The sequence below is a fragment of the Triticum aestivum genome, chromosome 1B, assembly GCF_018294505.1.
Source record: "Triticum aestivum cultivar Chinese Spring chromosome 1B, IWGSC CS RefSeq v2.1, whole genome shotgun sequence".
In the NCBI taxonomy this organism is placed as follows: domain Eukaryota; kingdom Viridiplantae; phylum Streptophyta; class Magnoliopsida; order Poales; family Poaceae; genus Triticum; species Triticum aestivum.
In genome coordinates, this window is record NC_057795.1 from 50,522,378 (window position 1) to 50,545,181 (window position 22,804).

The 22,804-nt window shown below is 44.8% G+C and overlaps 1 long non-coding RNA gene across 1 annotated transcript; it reads right to left on the minus strand.

Moving 5' to 3' along the window:
• Positions 1-7,733: 7,733 nt before the first annotated feature.
• LOC123086151 (uncharacterized) lies at positions 7,734-9,162 on the minus strand. The gene is made up of 4 exons (XR_006440587.1): positions 8,745-9,162; positions 8,344-8,544; positions 8,063-8,244; positions 7,734-7,963 (listed from the first exon to the last, which is right to left on the minus strand). It is a non-coding gene; the product is annotated as an uncharacterized lncRNA (long non-coding RNA).
• Positions 9,163-22,804: the final 13,642 nt, after the last annotated feature.

The following is a 22,804-nucleotide window of genomic DNA, read 5'->3' on the forward strand; positions in this document are numbered from 1 at the left end:
AATTGTGCACTACATAATATGTTGCATAGCAAGGGATGCGCTGCAGAAAATGGTAGGATTGTTAAAGAAAATATAGTAACATGCAAATATGGGCCCAAATTGAAAAAAATGTACAACAATTGAAATCGAAGGACAAAAATCTATAATGAAACAGATAGGGTAAACATGATGTCATGGAAATATGAGAGTAATCGAAAGAACAATACATCATTAATTTGCCTAATATAGAAAGAAGAGGGGGGAAATCCCCTTTGACGTATATGGTGCATGTGGCACCTTTTATCCAAATGTAGCAATATTTAGAATATCTTCAAGAAAGTAGGCTATGCCAACCAATTTAGGGTGAGATTGAACATACCGCGCACATCCTCAAGTCATTTGGTACGGTGAGATGGAATCTCTAGCGGAGGTCACAAGGTCTTGATGTGTCGGTGCACTATACACTCTATGAATGAAAGAAAACCATCAAATAAGTTCGAATAAAAATGAATTCACGGCAATTTCCACCCGGTGATTAAAGCAGGCAGATGAACTGGGATGAGAGATGAGATAATATCTCATTAAATTAGTTAACTTGTCGTCCATGAGAAAAAATCCTCGGTACGGTAGATTCCCCAACCCCAGCAGAGCTGGGTCGGCCGTGAGCAGCATCGAGAAAGTTGATGGCGATAGGCGGCGGCAAGCGAAACTGGCGAAATGTGGTGGGGTTTGTCGGCAGCCTGGTGGCGGTGGCGTGCGTCGAGCTAAGTGGTTACCACCGCGATAGGTGGTGCCATGCATAGACGCGGAGGAGGTTGTGCAGGTCTGAATGGGGACCTGAGGCATGGGGTTGCTGGCGGGGGTGAGGGTTTTGTGTCATGGGGATGGTGAGGGTTTTCTTTTTTCTTTTTTGAATCGGGTGGTGAGGGTTTTCTGTCCCACAAAGAATTTCTGAGGCAACGGTTTGCTAGAGCCAACCATGTGTGATTGACGCAACAAGCAAAATGAAAGTCATTGCACACGGTTCCAATTTTGGGAATCGTGTGTGATTGAAGCAACAGGCAAAATGAAAGTCATTGCACACGGTTCCAATTTTGGGAATCATGTGTGATTGACGTACTACCTCCATCCTGTTTTGTTGGTACCCTCTATAATTTGTACAAAAATTCGACCAAATATTTGACTAACAAATGTTTATGCATGTCACCAAAAATTATATCATTGAACACTATGTTCAAATATGCATCCAACGATATAATTTTTGCTGACCTGCACTAACATTTTGTGAGTTAAATCTTTGGTCAACATTTAACACCAATTGCAAAGGGGACCAATAAACAAGGACGGAGGTAGAATTCATCAACCGAACTGATTGCATCCATATACCACAGTTAGACATAAGTAAACATAGATTAAACATACTCAGACATAGATAATAAGCGTACACATACACAAGCATAGTTCAACTATCATTAAGCATGCTCAAGCGTACATAGTTTGGTCCCACATCTCATCTCACATGCCGACACGATCCTGAAGCTTCTCCAAGTACTTGGCGTACGTGTTGGAAATATGCCCTAGAGGCAATAATAAAAGTATTATTATATTTCATTGTTCATGACAATTGTCTTTTATTCATGCTTTAACTGTATTATCCGGAAATCGTAATACACGTGTGAATACATAGACCTCAATATGTCCCTAGTGAGCCTCTAGTTGACTAGCTCGTTGTGATCAACAGATAGTCATGATTTCCTGGCTATGGACATTGGATGTCATTGATAACGGGATCACATCATTAGGAGAATGATGTGATGGACAAGACCCAATCCTAAGCATAGCACAAAGGTCGTTTAGTTCGTTTGCTAGAGCTTTGCCAATGTCAAGTATCTCTTCCTTAGACCATGAGATCGTGTAACTCCCGGATACCGTAGGAGTGCCTTGGGTGTATCAAACGTCACAACGTAACTGGGTGACTATAAAGGTGCATTACAGGTATCTCCGAAAGTAGCTGTTGGGTTGACACGGATCGAGACTGGGATTTGTCACTCCGTATGACGGAGAGGTATCTCTGGGCCCTCTCGGTAATGCATCATCATAATGAGCTCAAGGTGACCAAAGTGTTGGCCACGAGATCATGCATTACGGTACGAGTAAAGTGACTTGCCGGTAACGAGACTGAACAAGGTATTGGGATACCGACGATCGAGTCTCGGGCAAGTAACATACCGATTGACAAAGGGAATTGTATACAGGGTTTGATCGAATCCTCGACATCGTGGTTCATCCGATGACAACATCGAGAAGCATGTGGGAGCCAACATGGGTATCCAGATCCCGCTGTTGGTTATTGACCGGAGAACGTCTCGGTCATGTCTACATGTCTCCCAAACCCGTAGGGTCTACACACTTAAGGTTCGATGACGCTAGGGTTATAAAGGAAGTTTGTATGTAGTTACCGAATGTTGTTCGGAGTCCCGGATGAGATCCCGGACGCCACGAGGAGTTCCGGAATGGTCCGGAGGTAAAGATTTATATATGGGAAGTCCTATTTTGGCCACCGGAAAATGTTCGGGATTTTTCGGTATTGTACCGGGAAGGTTCTAGAAGGTTCCGGAGTGGGGCCCACCTGCATGGGGGGACCCACATGAACGTGAGTAGTGGGGGAAAGGCCCCACACCCCTGGTCAAGGCGCACCAAGATCCCCCCTTAGAAGGAATAAGATCATATCCCGAAGGGATAAGATCAAGATCCCTAAAAAGGGGGGATAACAATCGGTGGGGAAGGAAATGATGGGATTTCTTTCCTCCCACCTTGGCCAACGCCCCAATGGACTTGGAGGGCAAGAAACCAGCCCCTCCACCCCTATATATAGTGGGGAGGCGCATGGGAGCTTAACACAAGCCAAGGCGCAGCCCCTCCCCTCCCCAACACCTCTCCTCCTCCGTATATGCTTGGCGAAGCCCTGTCAGAGTACTGCTGCACCAACTACACCACGCCGTCGTGCTGCCGTTGGAGCAATCTTCCTCAACCTCTCCTTCCCCCTTGCTGGATCAAGAAGGAGGAGACGTCTCCCGTCCCGTACGTGTGTTGAACGCGGAGGTGCTGTCCGTTCAGCACTTGGACATCGGTGATCCGAATCACGTTCGAGTACGACTCCATCATCACCATCCCCTTGGCTAGCTTCCGCTCGTGATCTACAATTGGTATGTAGATGCAAACTCTCTCCCTTGACTCGTTGCTTAGATGAACTCATAGATGGATCTTGGTGAAACAGTAGGAAAATTTTTAATTTTCTGCAACGTTCCCCAACAGTACGCGTCGTGCGCCACCCTGCGAGAATACTTCTGCTTGAAGGATCCAACGGCCCGTCCTCTTGCATGCGCGAGAACACTTTGATACGCGTCGTGAAGCCTGTGGTTGCAAAATGGGCATCGATGGCCGTCATCTCAGCTCCTAATACGCATGTTATGCATTCCCGCATAAAGCTCCCTCGGGATTTGCCTATTGTACCTCCTCTGGACATCTTTATCCTCATTGTCCACATTGTCAGACAACACCTATACAAATAGTAAAAAAATGTGGCGTCAAATTAATGGTTACAAACTAATCTCTAGCAAACATTTGGCAGTTGCCAAAAATTGGCACCAAATCAACGATTACATGTCGTGGAGTAGGATTAGGAATTTATGGCTATTTATTTATACATATCCAGAGATCATGGTTCGATTTCTAAGCACATTCGTCCATGTACAGACCAATCTTGAAGAAAATAATGGCACAAACATATGTACGTCATTCAAAATCAATTGTTAAATCCTGGCTAGGAATTATTAGCATGAACACTAACCCTAGTCGGATTACTAGAAGAAATCATTTCCACAGATGAAACACTAATCACTTATCACTTGTACCATTCAAACTATCAATACACTACACGGATCTAACGAAACTTACTCAGATTTTATGGATTGGGAGAACATAACCATAGGATTTCTATTCCAAAAAGGGGAGGCAGGAGTAACTAGAGAAACCCTGGGATCTATTTGACACATAAATGGGTATAGATGACTAAGCAGTTGTCCGCCATCGTCGGAGTCGTCGCCGGAGTGGTCGTCGGAGTCGTCGCCCGACTCGGCACCAGAGTCAGTGTGGAACTCCGCCTCCGGCTGTGGAAGCTCGACAGCGTCGACGACGTCAGGTTGCAGCGATAACTCGCAGGCGGTGACAGCAACCTCTGTCTCTATCTCCACTCCGTGCTCCGGTGCTTTAGCAGCACCGGCGTCGCCACTCCCTCCAACGGGGAGCTTCGGCGACATCCTCAGACACTGACGGCTTTGATGACTGAGAGCGGCGTCGAGGATGCAAGCGGAGAGAGGGGATTGTGTGTGTGGCGAGGATGGGGGGTGCGGCCGCTCGGGCGCACCATTAATATGGGAGAGCTCTTAATAAGGAGTAGTGGGAGAGAGGCGGGCGGCGGTCAAGCCGCTGGCTCGTCTCCCAGTGAGCCTGCGTACCAGACTGCTGGCATGCCTACCGTCATTTCACACAGCTACTCGCATGCCTCCCAATGACACTGTTCAACGAGCATGCCTCCATCAATTCACACACCTGCACGCACGCCTCCCAGTCTGCCTGCACAGCGGACTGATCGCATGCGTCCCGTCAACTCACGCCTGCTCACACGGTACACGGGTCGCGTGGTGGCACGTATATTATTTTTCTATTTGGATGATTAATGATGCCGCTTTATTTTTTGCTTAACTGAAGCATAGCAAGTATCCATTGTTGGTCTATCGCTCACGGTTCGAATAAATAGTTCGTTTGGGATATTGGTTCCCAATATTAATAATCTCCCGTTTGTAATTAGATAAATACTAGTCGTCAACCCGTGCAATTGCACGGGATAGTACCATGTAAATTCAAACTGCATCCATATTTAGTTTTCACAGAATTTTATTTCATTAGCATTTGCTATGTATTATATTTAGTAGATTTTAATTTATTATTATCTTTAATATTAGACAACCAAATAAAGTAGTTTGAAATTCTAACATGAAAACTTTGTTATAGGAATGAACAGAAAGAAATTTGATTCAGTTGGGTTTCTAACACCAAAAGGTGAGCAGATTCTGATGCCCATTGACAAAGAGAAAATAATTATTCCCCATCTGACCACCAGAAACATAATAATAAATGATATTTTAGGGCAGATATGTAATTACAGCTAGGGAACAACTGCTATAAGGTGTGCTAGAAAATATATGTTATAGGGTGTGCTTCCATGGACAACCCATAAAATATTATTTCTTTATGCTTGCAACCATTCTAGTTTAGGGAAACAAAAGAAAACCACATTTCTATATATTAATTGATGTGCTAGAGATAAAGCTACAATTGAGATAGTATGCATTGATGTGCTAGATAATATAAGTTATAAGATGTGCTTCCATGCACACCCCATAAATAATGTTTCTTCATGCTTGCAACCAATGCTGTAATGTGCACCAGTCATTTGCATCAACTTTCGTAATATAGTACTTTATACTGGGCCATACCAAGGAACACCTCATAAGTTTATTATTAATAAAGATATCTTACTGTTCCATGTCTCTACTTCTGCACTTTGATTGTTGTGTTATGTTAACACCAGCTTGTACTTCCAATATACATGAAACAATAAGAATATATAAGTGATTATGCTTTCAGTAGAGAACTAATATTTTAACGACATTATTGTCGAAGTACACAAAGCTCCAGCATCACACTGAAGTGAAGAGAATGGTACCATGATGAAACCATATGTTTTTGCTTAAGTTAATCATAAGTTAAATATCATAGGATGTGGGCATATGATGAGTACATCATCCACGAATAAAATTTCGCTAAGATTTGCCGAAAACATAGAGAAAACCAAGCTGAAGTCTTTGTATGCAATCAGATTATGGGGAAGACTGTTTGACGATGCAATGATACTGCAAGGACAAATATGAAGCAACAATTAACCATACAATTATACCTGAGCACATATAATATAGTCGATGGGCAATATAGGTTATTAATTAGAAATAAATGAATTTAAAGATGTTCCATACTTGTACAGAGAAGCAAGAAAATGGCTAGTTCATATTGGATAGCATATCAAGATCAAAGGATGGACTAACTATACGACAAAATACCTTCATAGGTTTACATAATACGTGCAACTTTAAAAATATAATAGAAAACACATATATGTCTTACAATTAAACAGGGAGAAAATAAACATCCAAGAAGTAATTTTCTGCATGTCCCTTGACCTTTTTGGTGCTCCTTGTTGAGAGGGTAGCATGTTCAACGATGCTGGAGCTGAGTCCTCGTCTATGCAAGCGTTGTCACATACTTGGTAATGTATGTGTGGAACACCACCACGGTCCATCATTCTTTCACGTGGAGATCACCTCCATGTGTGTTGACAAAATAAAATAAATACTGCATCATTACCATATAGATAGCTCTCCTTGGATAGCAACGGAGCATGATAAAAAAATCAAAAGAACAGAAAGACTAAGGCACTCATACGCATATATGTTGAGAAAACAGCTATTGCACAATTATCAGATAGATTTTTCTCCTTTGGTAGCAACATAGCGTGATGGAAAAGGGAAATAAGAAAAATGGAATGATTAAGGTCTGTACATTCTGCTCGCATGAAGCACTAACAGGCACTCAAATTTTCACCCAGTTAATTGCCAAAGGTATTGTAAGCATGCAACTCATGCGATGTGTGTATGAACAACACATCCCATTATGCAGGAAAACTACAAATTTTCTTCCTTCAGCCTTTAAGAAAATAAGTCCAGATCAAGAATAAGTAATCTGCTGGAACATAAGTGACAAAGTAAGGAATTAGTAGAACTTTATTTCAACTAATCAAGATCGAGCAAGACATCCTGTCAGTGATGGATCGATTCAGTACCATTGGGCCGAGGGTCGAGGCAATGCTAGGGCATGACAACAGCCGCAGTGCAGAGCATTATGAGTAACAGCGTCACGTAGGTATCAGAGAGGGTCCAGACTGCAGTTGGACGGCACCAGCACGTATGGTATATGAAGTCATTGGACACATGGAAGAGAAAAAGCTAGATTGAAAACGTGGGTTGGAGAAATACATGGAAGATAAAAGGCTAGCTTGGAAACTAATGTGTGATTTATCTGTGAATTAAGAGAGCCAATATATATTAAAATATTTGGAAGGCTTGAAGAACCTCTGTACAGCCCTGATGAATGCTAAGGCATCTCCATATGCTTAGAATTGCCTAATGTAAAACTGCGAATTACGTGTCTTTACATACCTACGACACATTGGCCTTGAGTATCAACCATGTACGTGTGATGGTGCTGCAGGCGTTGATCGGTCGACGCTGGTTGAATCCTAAGGCATCTCCATATGCTTAGAATTGCCTAATGTAAAACTGCGAATTACGTGTCTTTACATACCTACGACACATTGGCCTTGAGTATCAACCATGTACGTGTGACGGTGCTGCAGGCGTTGATCGGTCGACGCTGGTGACTCAGGTGAACGTCCAACCATATATCACCGGTTGACTTATTGTTCGCCAAACCATGCATATGTACTGTAAAGAGAGAATGTGAACAAATTAAATAATTTATATCAGAAGGACGTGGGATTTTCGTATGGAGACGACTAAGAGACCTGAAAATTAAGGCAACGAATTGGAAGTGATCGATAACAATTGATCTAACAAAATTGCTTTACAATATGATATATGTTCTCAGTTCAAAACAAATATGATATATGCTCCACATGTTGTCCAAGAGACCAAGGCCTCTACGTTGATGTGTTGATCCAGCAACACCAGCAGCTATACTACTTGAGACGCTCATTATCAGGAACAATGGACCCTCCGCTATTTACGATAACAGGCTGGATGACGAACCCTCACAAAACTGCAAGAAACTAGTACCTTGCTAATTACACCTGCAATGGAAAACATGAACAGCACTTAATTCAAAGTACAAACGGAATTAGGACAAAACTACTGAGTTTAATGGATAAAGCTATCTCAACATGCCACACCTACTCCTCCTTCATTGCAAGCTCCAGTGCTAGCAAGCCCATGTGAAAGGGCCGAACATGAAGTCAAGTACGTAAGTGTTGCTCCTGTTAAAAGTATTGGCCAATAATAATCCATGAGCGGAAGCTATGTTTGCTGTTCTCATCTTTGTTGTCTGAAGTACATTTGATGGCGTGGGGCTGTCCTAATAAATTGTACGCACCAACTAAATCGACTCAGAACAGTAGATAACGAAATTATCATCTAAACACTGGGATATTTGGCATCAAACTGAAGAACTAACCTGAATCTGAGTTTGGATGGGCGGGAGTTTAATTGGAGCAAGAGCATCGGTAACAACCCACGTCATAACCAAAGGTAGCGTCAGCCCTGGCCGCCCAACAATTGAGAAGCTCCTTCAATATTCCCAATAAAAGTTCGGGCCGTGTACGTGTCCGGCTGCCATCCTCCACCCCGCCCTCGTTGACTGTGATGAACGTCCAATCTGTTTCAAAGATTGGATGGTATGGTTACTTCTCTATATCAACCATCATTGGTTGAAATCATTAGCAGCCTAAAATAGGTGTTTAATTAATACTGAATGTCAAGAATTTGGAAGCTAATGACGTTTCTAGATTTCAATGGTTGGAGAGGAACAGAAACACATTGCAGGGTTGATGTAAGACAACGCTAGTGAGTGCTTACGGCAGCGGCGACGAAGAAGCAAGTTGACGTCTAGAAGTTAGTACACTCTTGTACACATCAGCCAATCAATACCTTTCTTGATCGACTCCGCCGGGAAGAGAATTGGCACATATGCAAAAACGCTGGGTTGATTTCTTCAAATCATGGTGGTACAGATTCATGGTAGGGGATTAGATGTATATAAGTTAGAGTTAGCTGCAGGAGAGGATGGATTGGATCATACCCATGTTTTGTAGATCGATTCCAACATTGATGGAACATTGAAGTCACCGTCGATGGCCCGAAGAAAAGACACGGCCAGGCGAAAATCCGCAAGAGCGGCTATAGGGGACGCTCGATGATGATCCAGTCGGGAGAGGCGGCGAACGGAAGGAAACCATAGTCTGCGGGCGTGACGATGGGCCTTCTAGGGATGAGTTTTTCTTCTTGGAAATTAAGGCAAGTTTTTATATTTGTTGGCCAAGGACTCCTTTGTGTCACGTGTACATTTTTTTTGTTGAAGGGAACGTGTACATTATAGTGATCTGTAAAATTGTTTTTCTTTTCATGTAAAAAAGTTGTTATGTTTTGTTTGCCAAGGACTCTTTTATTCACGTGAAGATAGTAGATTTTTGATGGCATATGTGGGTAATTTTTCCAAATATAATATCAACAAAATAATATTTTATGCAAAGAATTAAATGGGTTGATCTAGACCGTGAGAGAGAGAGAGATGGATTATATATGGATACAGATTGTTTTTTAGTTTTTTGATGAGGAGTCATGAGAGATTGAGAGATTGCCAAAGAGAGATGTGAGAGAGAGAGATGGATACCTTTTTGATAAGGAGTCGTGAGAGATTGAGAGATTGAGATTTGTCTGGAGGTTTTTTTGCGGTTGAAATTGTTTCTTTAGTTGGACGATACGTGAGAGCCATGGTAGATTGACCCAATTGAGTGATGGTAAAAAATTTTTACGATGGAATTCATGAGTCAATCTACACCATAATAATTCGGTCGCACCAGATTAACGGCTGGTAAAATCTAATTTACGTGGGAATTTCTAGGTATAGATAGATTACATCAAATCTGGTCTCAAAATTGACCAAAAAAGTACAATGCAACTTTGTATTGGTGTCCATATGACAACACGATAAGTTTCATGACTTCAAATAAGTTTTGAATGTACTAGAATTTAAAAATCAAGATTCTCATTGTTTGAAATTTGTAGCACGGGGAGTAAACATGCACCCAGTGAGACACATGTGTTTTTGCAATCCATTTAGGTGCACTGCCACGTGTTCATGTAGCTCGAATTTGATTTTTGAACATTATACCCGTAGAAAATCAACCAAATAATGTACTAAAGCGCCTTAATGATCTCTGATTTTTTTTGAAATTAAAACGTCCATCCTTTGGTAACATATATATGTTCACCGCGGGATAATTAATTTAACATTCATCATAGTTGCGGTGGATTCACGGTGTGTGTGGGTGTGTGCGTCTGGGGGTGGCGAGTGGCTCGTAGTACACTATGAGTTGTGAGCTGCCGTGTGGGTTGGCCGTTTTGTTAGGCAGGCCAGTGCCACATAAGAGTCGTGAATTCGTAATTTAAAACATTACACAACCCTTTCATACATACATGTTTTGGCCGCATGCACTTGATGATTGTCCTACACGACACTCGATACTGTGTATGACACTTTCTGTGGGTCCACAAGGTCGTCGTCCATCACTTTGACGAACAGCCGGTAGTGAGGTTAATTTGACCAGCAAGGTAGAATCTTTTTTGTTTGTGTTATGGTGGTATATAGTATGCATCGAAGAGGTGGGAGGGGTATAGCATATATATACGTACGTGCCCATGAACAAGTACACCTCACTCAGTGTCGGGACTTTTCGGTTTTCGAGGCACGTGCCACATAAAAATTATGAAAATGCCTATTCAACAATCACACAACACCTCTTTGCGCCACATGCAGGCAGGCGATGGTTATCCTAGCTAGGTCACTCACGTGTGACACTTCCATCTGTGGGCCCACGAGGCCATCGTCGATGCATGTGCATCACTTTGACCTACATCGGGAGAGGTTAATTAATTTCACCATCGATGAGGAGTCGTTTTGGGTTGTATTACGGTAGGAGCATATACTATGCGTCGAAGAGGAGGAAGGGGACCATCATATGTATTACACTTCATGAACCTCGCTCTGTGTGGGTGCATGGTTTACGGTTTTTGAGGCATGTGTGACACATCAAAGTTGTGCATTTTAGGTATTCAACATATGTTTGGCCCACTTGCAAAACAATGGTGGTTTTCCTCGCGCACCCACTTAAGCGGTCATCAGCGATATTGATGCTTTCCATTTGTGGGCCCGCTTGGTCCATCACTACTTTTTTCCTGACAACGAGAGTGGTTAATTTGACTTAGGAGGGGGTTATTTTTTTGCTTGTAATACGGTATATATATATGAGCACACACGCATGCATGTGTACGCATGAAGCCCTCCCATCGAGTCGAAGTGGCTAATACAACGACACATCATGAACTGATCTTGCTCTGTGTGGGGAGAGTGTATGATTTTCAACGCACGTGCCACATCAACGTTGTGAAATGGTATTCAAACATGCATGCATGCATCACCTCCATACATATGCATGTAGTGGTTGTCTTCGAAACGTACACTCCCTCGCGTGGTTATTGGTGACAAGCCTATATATTCATGGGCCCGTGTGGACATCCATGATCACCTTGACTGACAACAAGATAGGTTACCATGGCAGATTCTCCATTTGGTTCGTGTTATCGTACTATAGGTCATAGTGAGATTCCGACCTAATTAAAGTTTGAGCGCATATACTATGCACGCATGCATGTATGAATCTCGTCGTCGGCTTGAAGTGTGGTCTAACATACATATGCATCATAAACCTAACCCTCACTCAGTGTGGGGATTTCTAGTTCGAAATCACGGTGCCACATCAAAGTTGTTCCATTATGTACTAAAAAACACACCTGATCCATACATATGTTTGGTCCACACCAATGCAGTGGTTGTTTTCGGGGACTAGCTACTTGCATGATTATTGGCGAGCTAGCCTATCTGGGGTCGCATGGACGACCATCACTTTGACCAGCAACAAGAAAGAGGTTGTACGACCAAGGTGGATTATTCTTGGTGCGTTTTATGATCAATCTTGGTGAGATGCCTCTCGGGCCCGCCGACTAGAAGTGTGTGTGGGGGGGTGGGGGAGGGGGCTGCTACTCTGCACTTTGCTAGGTGAACCTCGGTTGGGGGCGCATTCATAGCTTAGGATTCCTTTCGTGCCGACACGAGGGGGGGGGGGCTGCTAGCTACTTTGCAATTTGCTAGGTGAACCACGGTTGGGGGGGGGCATCCATTCATATCTTAGCATTCCCTTTGTGCCGACACGAGGGAGGGATGGCTACTAGCTTCTTCGCACTTTGCGAGGTGAGCCTCGGCTGGGTGGGGGGGCATGCATTCATAACTTAGGATTCCCTTCGTGCCGGCATGAAGGGGGTGATGCAGAGCATCCCATGATCATCCCCATGGACATACCTACATCCCCTTCGACACCACTTGGACCTATGACATGAGCTCGGGCGAAGGCTATCGAACATAAGTTGAACTCGCTCCTCTCCGAACTACCCCTTTCTTCACATGAGCCATGGCTACTACCTCAAGCGGAGACATTGTGTGTGATAAGGTACTTAGAAGAAGGCCACGGAACAGCTACACTCAATGGACAATATGGTGAGGACACCGAGCGCGAAGGCCAAGAAGAAGAGACGCCGAAGATGTCACAGCCACCGGACGACCGGTCGGGACCGGATGTCCGGCGCCTGAAGCCCTGCCTGCCCAAGTCCCAGCCGACGCATGCTACAGCGAGCGGACGACCGGCCCGGACCGGACGTCCGGCGACACATCCCAGCGAGCGGATGACCGGCCTGCACCGGAGGACCGGCAACTGCACACCCTAACAGAAATTAGTGGAAGTACGAAGACACCGGACATTCGGCACCACCATCACAGAACATAATAAGCGGAAGACTGATGACTACCGGACGTCCGGCCGTTCATGAGCCACCGGACGGCCGGTCCCCAACGGACGTCCATTGCCTGTGTGGCCGCAGCCTCGGGCTGATGCCCTTGTACCCCTTCACTTCGGCCCCCATTTATACTACGACTATAAATAGACCTCTCCCACCTCCTAGCTAGGGTAGCATAGTGATTGCTCATATTTGAGATAGATCTTTGCTCACTAGTGCAGAACCGGGCTTTAGTGCCGGTTCGTGACGGCCTTTAGTGCCGGTTTTCAATTTGGCTTTATTTTCCATTTAATTCTTTTTTGTTTGCTGGTATTTCACGATACTACAAATTGTACACGTTATGCATATATATTAAATAGATTTTCTCGTACGTAGAACCGCATATATATATATATATATATATATATATATATATATATATATATATATAATATCATCAAATGTCTCACAGCCAACACCATTAACAATTCACACATATACACATGTATATACATATACAATTTCTACTACATGTTTCCTTGGTGCCTTCGGAGCACGATGACAAGTGGTTCATGGGGGTGGTAGCGGGTAATAGTATTCTCCTTTCGGATCTATGACCTGGTCGAGCAAAAATCCGGCTATTTCCTCTTGAAGTGCTTGTATGTGGTCCGATGGTAGGAGCTTATCCTGCACCGATCTAAACTGTTAAGAAGGAGATCAATATGCATGTGTGTTAGTTGTGTGACTAGATATCGATAATGGTGTGAATAGTGTTCTGACAAAAACGTACCCAGTCCTGTCTATCAGATCTGCTCCTTTCGCACGTCATCATGCGAATGTTCTCGCAAACGTAGTATGCACACAGATTATTCCCTTTCGCCTGCCTCAGGGCCTTTACGAGAATGGAATTGAAATATCAGCATAATAATGATATTGAAACAAGAATTAAAGAGATGGTAGCTAGCTAGTACTACTTAATTACTTACCTTGGGTCGATGCCAAAACAACTTTTTTGGCCACGTGCCTGGAGTCACCTTGATGAACTTTGCCCATGCCCTGCCCGCCGGCAAAGAAAAGTAATAAAGGGGTTATTAAATAGTTCATATCAGGAACTAATTAATAGTTAATAATGATTGAAATTACCTGTTGACTATCCCCTTCACGATGGTGTAGTCTGTATCTTCTTTAGTTAGTGAGTCCAGTAATTCAACTTTTCCTTCCTCAACTTTAATGTCTAACAAGACCCAGTGCCAACTGCATATGCACACGTTTGCATGTCTTAATTAAGCGGGCATGTGCATAAAATTAATCAACTACCGTAAACCGTATACACTTAATTATTAACATCTAGCTAGCTAGTAAGCAAAAACAGAATTTGTAGTACAAGACAGTGTGACTCACGGGAAGTTGTAAGGAAGTAGCATATCTTCATTGGTATTGAGGCGCTTCAAGAACTCTAGCATGCTTTCTTCTACATCATCTCGGCAACATTCAATCTGCCATATATCCTGATTAATGGTATTTGGGTCAATGAACCCAACGCCATAGCGTCCAGCTTTTCTCATTTCATACATCTTCATCCTGCATATAATACCATAGAAAAAGAATATAGTGAGGATAATTACATGTAATGATTGATCAAAATTACCACTACATAACTAGCTTGAGACTTAAATTACAGAAATAAATCACTTACAGACAATAGCAACTGACGATAGACTTGTCGAGTGTGTCTTGATTAAATAACTGAAATAGTTCTGGATACTCAATGGCCAGAGCTTTCTCATGGTAATAATGCTCATCCTTGACATTCACCATGAGGGACTCTCGATTGGAAATCTTGGTAATGTTCATGTACCATTGATGCAATTGATACATTCTCGTTGGGAGGTCCTTGACGTTGTCTGGATGGACCAAAGGTTTGCCCCGGACATATTGCCATGCTATTTCCGATTCTTTAAGCGCAGACATGGGCTCGATTTCGAGGAGTTGTCCAACAGAGATATTGAGCATTTGAGCCTGCATTATATGATCCTCTGTTATTACCATATCGCCATGCTGGGGAATGCTAACGGTTTGCCCACAATAATATTTGGCGCGCGTACTACTCCTCTCATGTGTTGTTGGCACAACAAGCGGGGGGATCGCTTGCGCCGCCTGTTCTCTCAACTGGGGAACGGTTTTCCCGCATTTTTTGCCAGCTGCTTGTTGGCTCGAGCTTGAGCTCGCTTCCTTCTGTAGTCGTGCTCGATGTGCCTTCCTGATTTGGCGCTCATAGTCCGAGTCAACAGGCTTGGGAGCTGGTTCTCTAGCCATACGAATGAAGTGGTCAATTACTTTCTCAGGCACTTTCTCCTTTGGCGGCGGTGCCGGTTTCGGTCCAAAATGGGCGTCCACTTGGGCTTGCACTATGTCTGTGTTTTGCTCCTTAGTCATGTCGTAAGGCCTCTGAGGAAGAGGAGCAAGGCTTGGACCATATTTATATCGCTTGCCTTCACCTGTACTTCCTGAACTACCTCGACTCGTACCGCTACGCACCAAAGCTGCGGGATGTCTCTTCTGCGATTGCTGAGACGGCAGAGACGGCTGACGTGGAGTTGGACCAGGAGAAGTGGCCTGACGATGTGCCGGACTTGAAGCAGGAGGTGTGGCCTGACACGGTGCCGGACTTGCAACCGGAGAAGTGGCATGACGCTGTGCCGGGCTTGAAACCGGAGGAGTCAGCTCACGCGTTCGGGGACTTGGAGGAGGTGGCGGACTTCGAGGAGGAGTCGTCTCACGGGTTCGTGGACTTGGAGGAGCGGGAGTCTGCTGACTCGGTGGCGGACTTCGAGGAGTCAGCAGACGACGCGGTGTCGGTGGACTTCGAAAGATTATGCAATCCTTTCTCCATAGGATGATACGATGTATGGCCTCTCCGAGTGTGCGCTCGTCTTCACCTCCAGAAATGTCAAGCGTTAGCCTCGAATATGGGTCCACCACTTCATCAACCATGACACGAGCATAGCCCTCTTGAATCGGGATGCAATGGTAGGTTTCTTCGGGGGTAACTGGAAAAGCAACGCCGTCCGCCACCTTCATGGATATGTTCTTCATTTTGGAGTGTAGCTCGTAGTTAGTGTTCTCTATGATGTCATCCACAGGGTATTTATCCAGCAGTGTGTCGCCCGGGGCAGAACCAACGCTGCTTCTCGACATGGATGGGACGGTGCTATCCAATGCTGGACGATCATCCGCTTGCTGCTGCCGCTGCTGAGACCCCCTTTCCTGGCTAAGTGAGTCGATCTGCTGCTGCTGCTGCTAGAATTTGAGTGCCAGGTCCGCGTGCCTTGCTTCTAGGCCTTAAAGGCGTTCTGCGTCCTGCTTCCTCTGCTCCTCCTCTAGCTTCCTCTTCTTCTCCTCCTCCATCTTCTTTCTTGCATGGGACCTGTAGTCGTCATTCCAGTCCGAAAAGCCCTCATACCAAGGAATAACACCCATGCCTCGTGTTCTTCCCGGGTGTTCAGGATTTCCCAGGGAGCGCGTAAGCTCGTCGTTCTCTCTATTGGGCGTGAACACCCCCGCTCGAGCTTCTTCTATTGCATCAATTATCTTTTGTTCGGCTCCTTTTAGCCTTGCCTTCTTCGAAACCAGGCCTGTCTTCGGGTCCAACGCCCCCCCCCCCATGCGCATAGAACCAAGTTCTGCACCTGGGGGGCCAGTGCCGGGTAACCGGAGTGACCCCTGCATCCTCCATCTCTTGCTCATACTTATCCCACTTAGGCAATGCCACCGCGTAGCCACCTGGACCCAGCCTATGGAACTGCGTCTTTCTTGTGGCATTTGCCTTGTTTTTCATCGACCGTTCCTTAGATATTTCTGAATCCTTGAAGGTCACGAAATGGTCCCAATGTTCTCTTTGCTTCTCTAGTGTTCCCTTGAAATCTGGAGTCTTCCTTTCATTAGCGAGGTAGTTGGCCCATACAGTTTTCTTGTGGGTGTTGAATGCAATTGCCATCTTCTTAAGAGCAGCGGCCTTGACTTTGTCCACATCTGCTTTAGTGAAATGATCTGGTAGGGTGAAATGTTCCATCAGAGATTTCACCAGGTCTTCTTTGGCTCTGCCATCGACCCAAGTAACACCTGGACGTTTAGTCTTTGGCTCTTTCCATTCTTGAATGGAGATCGGGAGTTTGTCCTTCACAAGAACTCCGCACTGACGAGTCCACTTGTTCGCAATGTTCTTAGGCGTGAGGGGTTCGCCACTAGGTTTGATGGATTCGATGTGGTACTTTACACCATCCTTCAACAATCTGCCCGGGCCTCGCTTTGTCTTGCTGTCTGTAGAAGCAGATTTGCTCGATCCGGAGGGCTGAAAGAAGAAAGATCGATTCGTTAATATATCTTCAATAAAAAAACATGTGATGATCACCATGATGCATGCTTATATAAATATACCTCGCCGGTAGTGTTTGTTATTTGAAGATCAGCATTGTCTGTGTCATCACAAACATTGTCTGTGTCATAATCATAATCATAGTTCATGACTTCATCAGCCCGGTCGTCGAGATCGAATATCTTTTCATCACCCTCTCCGGTATTGTTAAGATATTGGGAGCCGTCATCTGCTTCATTCAGATCATCTAGCCTGTGAGGGCTGCGTATGATGTCGAACAATTCCTCTTCTCTCTCTCTGCCGGTATTGTCCGCCATAGCTTTTACTTTACTAATAATACAGAAGAAATATAAAACAATTTAGTATTCAAATTACAATGCATGGATGCAATTAATCAATAAGGAAAATCTGAATCTCGAATACATCCTCTCGAATATATAATCTCGAATACATCATCGTCTTAATATATATAATCTCGAATACATCGTCTCGAATACTATATATCGAATACATCACTGGCTAGGTACCTAATAAAGATCGAGTACTACAGAAGAATCTAGGGCGCCACTCGCGGTTCCTGGGGCGCGGGCGGTGCACACCCAAAGAGAAGGAACCATCACAGGATCATATCTCCGGTCATCTGCCCAAAGAACCCGCCAAGTAGTGGAGAACCTGACGTCGTCCATAGCAGCCATGTAGCGATGGACGTGCTCATCTTCCTCCCTGACACGGCGACGCACCACCTCCGGCGGGGCCGGCTGCCTCTGCACCGAATGTGGCCCACGCGAACGCCACCAAAGAAGATCAGGGTCGACGACGGGACCCGAGGTCGGGTTCCTCACCAAGCGGCGCGCCCCTCCAGGTAGCACCTCCCAGTGCCAGCCCGGCGGAGCCCAGTCCCGGACATGGGTCCCCTGAAGCATGACGTCGTCGCGAACGGGTCGACGGCGAGGATGCGGGCCGGGCATATCGTCGAGAACAAATACTATATGCCCGCAAAAAGTAACATTTTTTAAATGATTGGATTGTGATAACTAAAATTCTATATATATGAAAATTCTAACAATTTGACATTACTCTAATTCATCTAACTAAAACTAATTCTAAAATTTTATGATTATATAACTAAATTTCCATAACAATTCTAATATTTATATAACTAAAAAACAGAAAAATTGCTAACATTTCTATAAATATTTCTATAACTAAAAAACAGAAAACATTTATAAAATTTCTATAAAACTAACATTTCTAATATTTATATAACTAAAAAATAGAATAATTTCTAACATTTCCATAACTAAAAAACAGAAAAATTTATAAAAAACAAACTAATGTGTGTAGTGTGTGTGTGTGTGTAGTGTGTGTGTGTGTGGTACTGTGTGTGTGTGTAGACATTGGCGGCTGTGGCGAGCTCACCGGCGAGGCGACAACGGGGCGGCGACGAAGGGGTGACGGGACGGGGCGGCGACGATGGGGCGACGGGACGGGGCGGCGACGACGGGGTGACGGGACGGGGCGGCGACGACGGGGCGACGGGACGGGGCGGCGACGACGGGGCGGGGCGGCCGGGGCGACAGGACGGGGTGGCGACGATGGGGCGGGGCGGGGCGCGGCGACGGGGACGGGGACGGCCGGGGCGGCGACGAGGGGCGGGGACGGCCGGAGTCGGCGACGAGGGGCGGGGGCGGCGACGATCGGGGCAAGGCGGCGCGACGGAGGGAGGAAACAAAGGGAAGAAGAGAGGGAAACTGAATTTTTTTCAAGTGTTGTATAATAGGATGGACCTTTAGTGCCGGTTGGAGCCACCAACCGGTACTAAAGGTCTGTTTTGGCCAGGCCAAGCGGCGGGAAGCGCACCCCCTTTAGTATCGGGTGGTGGCTCCAACCGGTACTAAAGGCCCCCCCTTTAGTACCGGTTGGTGCCACGACCCGGTACTAAAGAGGGTGCGCTGGCGCAGTGCGGTGCAGCAAGTTTAGTCCCACCTCGCTAGTCGAAGGGCTACCGCACTGGTTTATAAGCTCCAGTGCGGTAGCTCTCTCGAGCTCCTCTCCTAAGCAGGCCTACTGGGCCTACCAATTCATTGCTGCCATGTGGGCCTACTGGGCCTTTGCGGGCCTGCATCCTGGCCCAACAAAAGGTTGAGTTTCTAGTCATATGCAGGCCGCTTTGGCCCAGTAGGCGGGCTTTTTTATTTTCTTAATTTTTTTGCTTTTTTATTTGTTTCATTTATTTTTGAGTTGTTTTTGCTGTATTTAGAGTTTCTTTGTGAATATTTTTGCTTTAGGTACAAAAATTTACAAACTTTGATCTGTTAGTGCCGGTAGTTTTCAAATTTGAATAGTTTAAATTTTGAATTATTTGAAATTTGTGTGAATCACTAGTTTGTGAATAACTTAACTTTGGAAAAAGATTTTTTAGTGATTCTTTTTTCTTATGTTTAATATTAGTGTGTTTTATCATTATATTCAATTTGGTAATGCTTAGGTTATTTAAAAAATGAAATGCCTTTGTAACATTTCAGTTTTCGTCGGAAACCCTCATACTTCGAAAAAGATTGTCCATTTTGTACACGAAGTGTATCCAGTTTTTGCCGTAACCCTCTCTACTTTTTTGCACATGCTATTTGTATGAAATTATGATACCATGCCAACTTTCAACCTTTTCTGAGTTCATTTCAAATGCTTTTCAATTTCAGGGTCATTTAGCTGGAAAAAAATCAGTAAATGCATGAAAAAGAATTTGTTTGCACATAAAATTTCTTCGCGTTTCAAATGCCAAAACACATAATTAACTACCCTAACTATTACAGACATTCCCTCCTGGGTGTGAAACACAGAAGAAAGTGATGATAGTGAAGCCGATCACATCCCAGATATTTGGGTGTGAAACTTTTTCTTCTCGTGTGTCCCTTTGCGCCGTAGCCAGGGAAAATCTTCATCATTTAACTGGATGCTCGGGTCAATATTCACTGTGAATGGAGCAATTTCATCAAACTTTTCATAATCTTCTGACATGTCTGTCTTGTCATCCACTCCCACGATGTTTCTTTTTCCTGAAAGAACTATGTGGCGCTTTGGCTCGTCGTATGATCCATTCGCTTCCTTATCTTTTCTTTTTCTCGGCCTGGTAGACATGTCTTTCACATAAAAAACCTGCGCCACATCATTGGCTAGGACGAATGGTTCGTCTGCATACGCAAGATTGTTGAGATCCACTGTTGTCATTCCGTACTGCGGGTCTTCCGTTACCCCGCCTCGTGTCATATTGACCCATTTGCACCGAAACAAAGGGACCTTCAAATCACCTGATCCATAGTTAAGTTCCCATATGTCCTCTATGTAACCATAATATGTTTCCTTTCCCGTGTTGGTTGTTGCATCAAAGCGGACACCACTGTTTTGGTTGGTGCTCTTCTTATCTTGGGCGATCGTGTAAAATGTATTCCCATTTATCTGGTACCCTTTGAAAGTCATTATATTCGAAGATGGTAACTGGGACAGCGAGTACATGTCATTTTGAATATCGCCATCATTCAGGGCACGTTTCTGCAACCAACCGGCGAAAGTCCTCGTTTGTTCGCGTGTAATCCAGTCGTCAGACTTCTCCGGGTGTTTGGACTGTAGAAAATTCTTGTGTTCCTCCATATACGGAGCCACCAAGGCGGAATTCTGTAGAACTGTGTAGTGTGCTTCAGTGAGAGAATGCCCGTCCATACATATTATTTGATGCCCTCCTAGCGTGCCTTTTCCTTCCAGTCTGCCCTTATGCCGCGATTCAGGAACACCAATCGGCTTAAGGTCAGGAATAAAGTCAATACAAAACTCAATGACCTCCTCATTTTCATGGCCCTTCGAGATGCTTCCTTCTGGCCTAGCACGGTTATGAACATATTTCTTCAAGACTCCCATGAACCTTTCAAAGGGGAACATATTGTGTAGAAATACAGGACCCAAAACGTTAATCTCTTCGCAAAGGTGAACTAGGACGTGCGTCATGATGTTGAAGAAGGATGGTGGGAACACCAACTCGAAACTGACAAGACATTGCACCAAATCATTCTGTAACCTTGGTATGATTTCTGGATCGATTACCTTCTGAGAGATTGCATTGAGGAATGCACATAGCTTCACAATGGCCAATCGAACGTTTTCCGGTAGAAGCCCCCTCAATGCAACCGGAAGGAGTTGCGTCATAATCACGTGGCAGTCATGAGACTTTAGGTTCTGGAACTTTTTCTCTGCCATATTTATTATTCCCTTTATATTCGACGAGAAGCCAGACGGTACCTTCATGCTGAGCAGGCATTCGAAGAAGATTTCCTTCTCTTCTTTGGTAAGAGCGTAGCTGGCCTGACCCTGATGTATGTCGTCTTTTCCGTGCATACGTTGCTGGTCCTCCCGTGCCTCTGGTGTATCTTTTGTCTTCCCATACACGCCCAAAAAGCCAAGCAGGGTCACGCAAAGATTCTTCGTCACGTGCATCACGTCGATTGCGGAGCGGACCTCTAGGTCTTTCCAATATGGCAGGTCCCAAAATATAGATTTCTTCTTCCACATGGGTGCGCGTCCGTCAGCGTCCTTCGGAACAGGTTGTCCGCCAGGACCCTTTCCAAAGATTACCTTCAAATCCTTGACCATATCATGTACATCAGCACCAGTACGGTGGCGAGGCTTCGTCCGGTGATCCGCCTCACCTTTGAAATGCTTGCCTTTCTTTCTTACGGGATGCCTGCTCGGAAGAAATCGACGATGTCCCAGGTACACATTCTTCTTACAACTATTCAAATATATACTGTCGGTATCATCCAAACAGTGCGTGCATCCGCGGTATCCCTTGTTTGTCTGTCCTGAAAGGTTACTGAGAGCAGGCCAATCATTGATGGTCACGAACAGCAACGCCTTTAGGTCAAATTCTTCCCCCATGTGCTCATCCCACGCACGTACACCTGTTCCATTCCACAGTTGTAAGAGTTCTTCAACTAATGGCCTTAGGTACACATCAATGTCGTTGCCGGGTTGCTTAGGGCCTTGGATGAGCACTGGCATCATAATGAACTTCCGCTTCATGCACAACCAAGGAGGAAGGTTATACAAACATAGAGTCACAGGCCACGTGCTATGGTTGCTGCTCTGCTCCCCAAAAGGATTAATGCCATCTGCGCTTAGACCAAACCATACGTTCCTTGGGTCACCTGCAAACTCCTCCCAGTACTTTCTCTCGATTTTTCTCCACTGCGAACCGTCAGCGGGTACTCTCAACTTTCCGTCTTTCTTACGGTCTTCTGCGTGCCACCGCATCGCCTTCGCATGCTCTTTGTTTTGGAACAAACGTTTCAACCGTGGTATTATAGGAGCATACCACATCACCTTGGCAGGAATCTTCTTCCTGGGGCGCTCACCCTCGACATCACCAGGGTCATCGCGACTGATCTTATAACGCAATGCACCGCATACCGGGCAAGCATTCAAATCCTCGTACTCACCGCGGTAGAGGATGCAGTCATTAGGGCATGCATGTATCTTTTGCACCTCTAACCCTAGAGGGCAGACAGCCTTCTTTGCTTCATACGTACTCTCGGGCAATTCGTTGTCCTTTGGAAGCATATTCTTTATCATTACCAGCAACTTTCCAAATCCCTTGTCAGATACACCA